The sequence below is a fragment of the Macrotis lagotis genome, chromosome 5 (genome assembly GCF_037893015.1).
Source record: "Macrotis lagotis isolate mMagLag1 chromosome 5, bilby.v1.9.chrom.fasta, whole genome shotgun sequence".
NCBI lineage: Eukaryota > Metazoa > Chordata > Mammalia > Peramelemorphia > Peramelidae > Macrotis > Macrotis lagotis.
The window spans coordinates 121,603,231-121,612,107 of record NC_133662.1 but is presented as its reverse complement, the minus strand read 5'-3'; positions in this window follow the sequence as shown (position 1 = coordinate 121,612,107).

The window sequence follows — 8,877 nt, the reverse complement described above, 5'->3', positions numbered from 1 at the left end:
AATGGAATGATATCTCCTCACAAGAGATTAGATGACCTGTGAATATTAGTTACTCATTGCAACTTTTATTTCCAAATGGAGTTGGTTTCTGTTTATTTTGATGCTGTTTTGATTTTTTTTTCTCCTTTGTAATGAATTGGCAGAAAATATTTAAAATTGTGTTTTGGAGCTCCTGTGACCAGGACCTCTAATTAATTCTTACAGTGATAATGAGGAAATCAGTGCTTTGGATTCCAGTCACCAGCACATTCCTCTCCGAGCTCCTCCATCTTTCTAGAAAACGTGGCCCAGACCATTGATAAAACAAGCTTGGTCAGAAATGATTCCATACAAGGACTAATTAAAATAAGTTGACTTGTTTGACCTGGAAAAGAAAAGATTTGATGGGGAAGGGGAAAGAATGACATAATGACTGTCATGGCAGACCTAAAGTTCAAATTAATAAACAACTCTCCGCAGGTGCATATTCTGGAAAGTAGATGTGGGCCTCCTAGTGAGCAATTATTCAATAGTGAAGGGTTTCCCAAGGAGTATAGATAGAATAATAGTCACTTTAGGTGCTAGGCTAGAACTTCTCAGACCTATTGAACCTCTAGCTTCTGTGGCCTTGTGTCAATAGGAAAGTGAGTCCCACTCTTCTAAAGCCAAAAGAATACTGTAGAAAGCTGAGTCCCTGTGTATTCCCAATGCTGCTAATTGAAAACTGTATCTATCTCAATTACACTAGTATTTCAGTTCTCCTGACAGGTTCATGAAAAGTAGTACTTCCTCACCTAATTTTAGACAGGAGTTTGAGAACCACCACAAGTAAGAGTCTGTCATAAAGGTAGTGTGAAATTATTTAACCACTTCTAAGCAAACACTCCAAGTGTTCTATAGCCTTGGTCAGAAAAATTCTGCCTCAAACAGCTGCCTTCCAATATTTGAAGTTTCTCACATGGAAGAAGGATTAGTGGTGTCATAGACAGTACTCATAATTTGCCCAAGTGTGATGCTATGTCTCTTAAGTCCCATCAAAGTCCAAGTCTATGATTCAAATCTGTGCCTGTGATCTAGCTTTAAAGAATGTATGCAATTTTGTTGAAGCTGTGAATCAATGCAGATATTTTGGAGTTGTGCAAAGAAATTACTTAAAATATCCTCACCCTTTAATTCAGGAATTATGCTTATTAATCTCTGGTGTCTCATCTAACTTCAAGTCTATGATCCAAATCTATACTTAACCTGACTTTTAAGAACCTTTTGTTGGAGCTGTGAATGAGTACAAAATTTTGAAATTATGCAAATAAAATTACTAAAATCTCCACACCCTTAATCCAGAGATCCATTGCTGGCTATATGCCCCAATGAAATCCTTGAGAAGAAGAGATTTTCTATTGCACCTGTAGAATTTTCTTTAGTAGCAAAAGATTGGAAATAAAGTAGATAACTTTTTATTGATGTAAGGCCAAATAAATTGAGGAATATGAATACAGTGCAATATTACTATACTTTAAGTAATGACAAATTTGATAAATGTCATGGCAAGCTACATGAACTGATGCAGAGTGAACCAAACAGAACTAAGAAAACAATAAACACAATTAAAGTGTCTTTACTTGAGGTGGGTTGTGAAGGAAATCTCATGGGTTCTGTAAGTGATTTTTGTTTCTTCTCTTTGTTTACAAGGACTATTACCTGAGCTTAAATGGAGAAAAGAGCAGTGAATTCTTGGACAGAATACCTTCCTTTGATCTGCTTACTCTTAGAAATGAGGAATCAATTATTAGGACTGGGATTTACCAAGAAATGTTGGCCTTTGATTTAATCTAACTTTTTCTTTTTCTCCATTGTTCTGGAAATTAAATGGTGGGTTCAGCATGAAAAAATAATGAAAACTCTCAGGCTATCTGCTTCAGTCTTAACTTCTGCAGATGGCACTGTCAGTAGCCATCACCTAAGGAGATGGTCAATGCCACTACTGGGAAGAAAGCCAAGCCAACTTTGCTGAAAAATATCTGAATAACTGCAGATGGATATCTTTCTACTTCATTGATCATGCAATTGCATCAGAGAACTGATTCAATCCACTCAGATTTTAGTAGTCTACTAGTATTTACTCTCTGGACTCATGTTCACAACACTACAACAATATATTCCTGGAACTAAAATTTATTAAACCTTCTATCTCCACTGAAAGCATATATGCTATTTGTTAAAAAAAAAAAAAAAGGAGAGGGTAAAGAACTTGACTTCTTTTGAAAAAATAAGTCTCAGAATTAGAAAGGATCACAGAGACCATTTCCTGATATATTCCTGAACATGAAATTTTATAATATATCTGATGAGCTGTCATTCAGTTGTGCTTTCTGGAATGCCTGCTTCATAGATAATAGACTTGTTTTGGTCTTAAATGTTTTCCATTCATATACCTTCCATCTTCTATAGTTTCCATTGAATCCTGTTCTATCTTTTTTTTTAGGTTTTTTTCAAGGCAATGGGGTTAAGTGGCTTGCCCAAGGCCACATGGCTAAGTAATTATCAAGTGTCTGAGGTCGGATTTGAACTCAGGTACTCCTGACTCCAAGGACGGTGCCGCCACCTAGCTGCCCCAATCCTGTTCTATCTTGATGATATAACCTCCCTGATGATACAACCTGCCCTTTCCAACAATGGCTGCACTTTCACTCATTTCCCCCCAACTCACTGATCAAGGTGAGGGAGTTAGAATATTATCTTCTCACTGATGCTTCCAGGTCCTCCGTTGCCCCAACCCCTCCACCACCACCACTCCCTTCATCACCTCTTACTATTCTCTCCTCCTTTGAGGTTCATGCAATCCATATCTAGAATCCTCGTAATTGTTGCCTACTAACCTCCAGGACCATCCCCTCTTCTTTTTTTTTTTGTCAATGAATCCAGTGCAAGACTTACTGTCTTCCAACTCCTGCTCTCATGCTAACAGACTTCAACATACTAAAGGACTATAGATTTATACCCCCCCCAAAGAAAACCCTGCTAATCTCCCAGTTCCTTAACTCATATCTAGTAATTTACTCTGCTATGCCATCTCAACAACAAAGATGGTTATTCTGCTTTCATGTTCATGAAGTTTGAAGTTCCTTTATCTGAGCATAATTTATTGGCATTCTATCTCTTCTGCTGATTTCCAATATCAAACCCACTCTTTGTTCACACTGTAAACTCAAATCCCTCTACCTAACAGTTCTTTCCTAAACCATTACCCCATACTAGCAATGTTTTCCCTCTTTCTTTGTCTTGACCTCTGGTTGAACCAATTCTCTTCATTATCCTCTTCTTTCTTCATATCCTCTTCTTTCATCATGTCATCATTTGTGCCCTGCATCCTCAGCCTGGGATGACTCCCACCACCCACACACCTTCTCTCCTACAAATATGCTGAAGGTAGAATGTATCACACAATCATCCCAACTAAGTCTACCAGAAATTTATGCTAAATAATCTCAATTGTGCCCTAACTGATGCTAAAGCAATTCTTTTATATCTTCCTAATTAACTTACTGCCCACTCACTGCAGTGATTCTCCTAAAGCTTTTCATCCTTCCTCAAATCTCCCATTGCTTCCCTCTACCCTCTCCTCTCAGCTGAGAATCTTGCTTTTTATTTTATTTATTTTTTTACTTAGATTTATTTATTTATTTATTTTGAATTTTACAGTTTTCCCCTAATCTCACTCCCCCACCCCAGAATGCAGTCTGTTAGTCTTTCCATTGTTTCCATGGTATACATTGATCTAAGTTGAATGTAATGAGAGAGAAATCATATCCTTAAGGAAGAAAAATAAAGTATTAAGAAATTCTTTTATTTTACTGAAAAAAATTGAAACCATTCACCTTGAGTACACTCTTCTCTCCTCTTCTCCAACTCCTGTCACTAAGATGACTTTTACCATTATCTCCTTCTTCATCCAGTTTCATATGAAGAGAGGACCAATATTCTTGCTAAAACCAATGCCTTCACATACATAAGTGATCATATTCCAGCCTGTCTCCTACTGAAGTAGGGGAAATATTAGACGGAGAAATATGTTTTATAATTATTAATCTCTACCTTCTGTACTGACCAAGGATCTTCTCCCCATCTCATTGTCTAAGCTATGAAATGAGTTCAATGAACTTTTAGTAAAGTACCTAGCCCCTCCTTAGCAAGGACTCAATAAATCTCTGCCCCAGGCAAAAGACAACCCCTATCAATAAAATAACGAATCCTTGCCTTAATTTGTCTTTGAGCTACCACCCCTCATTTGCATATCCCTAATTACCTCACCTCTGCTCTGTAGCTATCCACCACCATCTAAGTCTCCTCACCTTTGTCCTCCTTAAAAACTTGCTCACTCCTCAATTGATTTGTTTTCCTGTTAAGCTAGTCCACTCTACTCTCTGGAAGAGTCATTCCATATTGATCAAATTTCACTTTTCCCCTTTAACTGTCTTTGCTAATCTCCCCAGCCCAATTTGTAACTATCTCTTTTTGCTTAATCTTACTGTATTCTTTTTTTTTCCCAAGGCAAATGCGGTTAAGTGGCTTGCCCAAGGCCACACAGCTAGGTAATTATGAAGTGTCTGAGACTGGATTTGAACCCAGGTACTCCTGACTCCAAAGCCGGTGCTTTATCCACTATGCCACCTAGCTGCCCCAATCTTACTGTATTCTTAAAAATTTACCTTCTTTACAAAGCATGATTCCCTACATGGGTACTCTTTTCTCTCATTTAAGAACAATGGTTTCCTGCCTTCTCTTTCCCTCAGTTTTTGCTAATCACAATTTGCCCTTTAGGCTCTCCTTTCCTTTAGCTCACAGAAATACTGAAACTCACTATCTTGCTGTTTTTCCAAAGAATCTAACTTCTGAAGTTTTTTGAGTAACTTGTAAACTTTTTTGTTGTAATCTATGAACTTTAGCAATAATCTGTGAATTAATTTTAAGCCTTTTCTTATCCTCCTGAATCAGAAAATCTGGTGATTTCTTCCCCAAAATGAATGTGCATTAATTCTTAAAATCCCTTTTCCCTGAACCTATTTTCCCGTCATAACTACAACAGATTGCCTATACTATCATTCCTCCTCTCTTACTTTTCTTCAATTTCTGCCCTTCTACTGACAGCTTCTCTGCTGCCCAGAGACATATCCATGTCCCTCCCATCCTCAGAATGCCTTCACATCCTTTAATCCCCACTATTGTTCCATTTCTCTATTCTCTTACATGGTTAAGCTCCTTGAGAAGGCCATCTACAATAGGTACCTCCAGTTCCTATTTTTATATTCTTAACTCTCTAAATTGTCTTGATCTATATCTTGCCACTGAACCCTGAATCTGGAAGAGATAGTGAAGTTGATGACTTAGCATAGTCTTTCCTCACTTAAATCCAATTTACTTTTAAGTCAAGATGTCACCTTTCTGAAGTCATCAATCCATTTGGAGAATGAAACATGATGCTCCTCCCTCCTACCTTCCCTCTCTCCTTCCTCCCTTCCTTTTCTTCTTCCTTCCTCCCTTCCTTTCCCTTCCTCCTTCCCTTCTTTCTTCTCTTTCTCCTCTACCTCCTCACTCCATAAATGAATTATTATACTTTTACTTCTGGGTGCTCTGCCCAAAGGAATATAAATTTTGATAGCTAAAACCTTGCAAAATATCTTGGAGTTTATGAATGATTTCTTTTTTTTCTTTTTCCTACTATTTTATTCTACCATTAAAAAATAAACTGGGAAAATTATCTCTTTTTGCCCCATGTAGTTTCATTTTTTGAAATACTGCATTGGAAATCCAGGCTTTGATTAGGCCCATTGTGATTCAAATAGATCTATTTGATCTGCCTCAAACCCAAATCACTCTGACTCTCACTCTTTTGGTCAAAAAGAGGTTCCCAACCTTAGCTTCACTTGGCAGTTGTTTGAGTTTTGATGGCTCAGAGTGAGAGTAAATGGCAATTTTATCTTTGTGGTCAGAAACCCTGAGGGTTTTCCCCCTCACATATTGTTGTGGGTTTTTTTTTGTTAGACCAAGGAGGTCTTTTTTTTGGCCTTTTTTTCTTATCTAGCCTTAATCACTAAATACCTCAAACAAATTGAGACCTGGGAAAAGCCTTGACTTAAAAAGGTCTCCCACTGCTTCTGGGTTCATCTCCAGTGGCCCTGATTTATATCTGTCACTGGACTCAGAGGTTCTAGAGAGTGAGATTGGCGGTGACTTTACACAGCCCTACCTCACTTAAATCCAATTCCAATTCACTTGCAGTAACAATACACTTGCAGAAACAACAATACTTGAGTCTGACTTCTGACCTCATTCAACTGAAGCTGCTTTCTCTAAAGTTATCAATGATCTCTTTATTGCCAAAACTAAAACCCTTTTCTCAATCTTCATCTTTTTTGACCTCTTCACAGCCTTTGATTATAGATCACTCTCCTCCTTTATACTCTTTTCTTTAGAATTTGGGACACTATTTTCTCCTCGTTCTCCTCCTATATATCTAATCATTCCTCAGTCTTTGCTGGATCTTTATTCTGGAAATTCCTGCAAATTGCAAATGTTTCCTCAATCCCCTCCCCTTCCCATTTGTTCTGGGCCTCCTCACTGCTATACTATTCAATTTGGTGGAATAGCTCCCATCAATTCAATTATCATCTCTATGCCTATGATTCTCTAATCTGTTTATCTAGTCCTAACATCTCTTCAGACTTTCAAGGGCCCATATATTATAATGAGTGTCTCACATTGAATGTCCTGTAGACATTTAATTAGTCCAAATTCAAACTCATTCTATTCCCCACAAAACTCCACCCTTTCAAACTTTCCTATTCCTGTTAGGAGCATCACCATAGCCCCAATTCCTTAAACTTGAAACCCAGGTATCATTCTCTTCTTACTGTCTCATCTGCCATGTTCAATCTGTTTCCAAGATTTTGCCTTTTTAGCATCTCCTCAAACTTAGTCTATTCTTATAGTTTCCTTACAAATCTCTCCTTAGTCTAGTTCATCTTCCATTGAGTCACCAAAATGCACGGGTCTGACCATGCCAATGAACTCTAGCATCTTCCAATCTTCTAAGTATCAAATATAAATCCTCTGCTTTCTGTTCAAATACCTTCATAATTTAACCTCCCCACCTATTTACCACCTTTCCAGTCTTCCTAAATGTAGCACCTTTTCTCCTCTAACCCATGTACTCTAATCCACAGATGGTCTCTGATGCATGGGATGCTCTCCTTCCTCATTTCCATCTCTTGACTACTATAGCCTCCTTCAAGTTCCAACTAAAATCTCTTCTTCAAGAAGCCTTTCTCAATCCCTCTTATTTCTAGTGCCCTCTCTCTCTCTCTCTGTTCTTTTTAACTATTTATCTTGTGTATAGCTTGTTCATGGAGAATTATTTGCATGTTGTCTCCCCCATTAAACTATGAACTACTTTGGGGCAGGCCTTCTGTGTTTTGCCTTTCTTTGTAACTTCAGTGTTTAATAGTATCAAGCACATGGTAAGTTCTTACATTTTTTGACTGAAAAATTCATGTAAAAAATTTATGTTGCATAAATAAAATAAAATAAAAAGTGAATATATATACAAATTTGTATACATAGTAATTAAATAAAAGGCAGTTTGGTAAGGAGAGCTCTAGTAAGGAAAAGCTTCTAGAGCAAGATGATGTCTGAACTGCATCTGAAAAGAAGGGACTCCATGAATCAGGGGAAAGGAGGGAAGGCATTCAAAGTATGAGAAATGACCAGTTGAATTATATTACAGTTGTTAGAGGGGATAATATCCAGCAAGGCTGGAAAAATAGGGACCATTGTGAAGAGCTAAACTGAGATCTTTATATTTTAAACCAAAGGCAAAAAAAAAGAGTTCCTGGAACTTACTGAAATGAGGGGTGTGAAATGGTCATTTGAGAAAAATTACTTTTGCAATAATCCATAGAATGCTAAAAGACTTAAATCAGTGACACTAATCAGGAGGTTGTTGAAATAATCCAGGTGAGAGTTGATGAACAACTTAACTAAAGTGCTAACTGCATGATTGCAAAGAAGAGGTCAGATGCAAAGATGTAGAAATAGAAATGAAGAGATTTGATAAATGATTAGATATAAAAAGGAAGTGAAATGAGACATTGGGGCTAATGCCAAGTAAGTATGATGCAAATATACAATAGAAATAAAGACATTTGGAGGAGGGGAGAGTTTAGGAAGAAAATAATGAGTTCAAGGGGCATCTAGGTGGCATAGTAGATAGAGCACCGGCCCTGGAGTAAGGAGTACCTGGGTTCAAATCTGGTCTCAGACACTTAATAATTACCTAGCTGTGTGGCCTTAGGCAAGCCACTTAACCCCATTGCCTTGCAAAAAAAAAAAAAAAGTAAATAATGAGTTCAGTTTTAAAAATGTTGAGTTTAAGATATTTCCAGGATATACATTATGGAATATTCAATAGTCAATAAGTGATCTGCAATTAAAGTTAAAGGGAGAGATGGGTGAGATATAGAGATCTGTGAATTTTCTGCAGAGATAGATGAACATTAAACCCATGGGAGTTGATGAGGTTGCTTAGAGGGAGAATATAAAGGGAGAAGTAAAGAAAGTCCAGGACTGAATCTCAGGGAACATCCTCAGTTAAGGGGTGTAAGATAGATGAATAGCTAGCAATGGAGTCAGGTAGGACTCTAACAAGGAGGTCTAACATACTGAGGATCTTTCTTCCAGGCAAGGGTGATCAAATGCAGCATACAGGTTAAATTAGGATGAGGACTGAGAAAAGACCATCAGATTTGGCAATTATTGGTTAACTTTGAAGGGAATAATTTCAGTTGAATGATTAGATCTAATGCAAGATTATAAATGGTGGAAGAATAAATGAGAGAGGAGAAA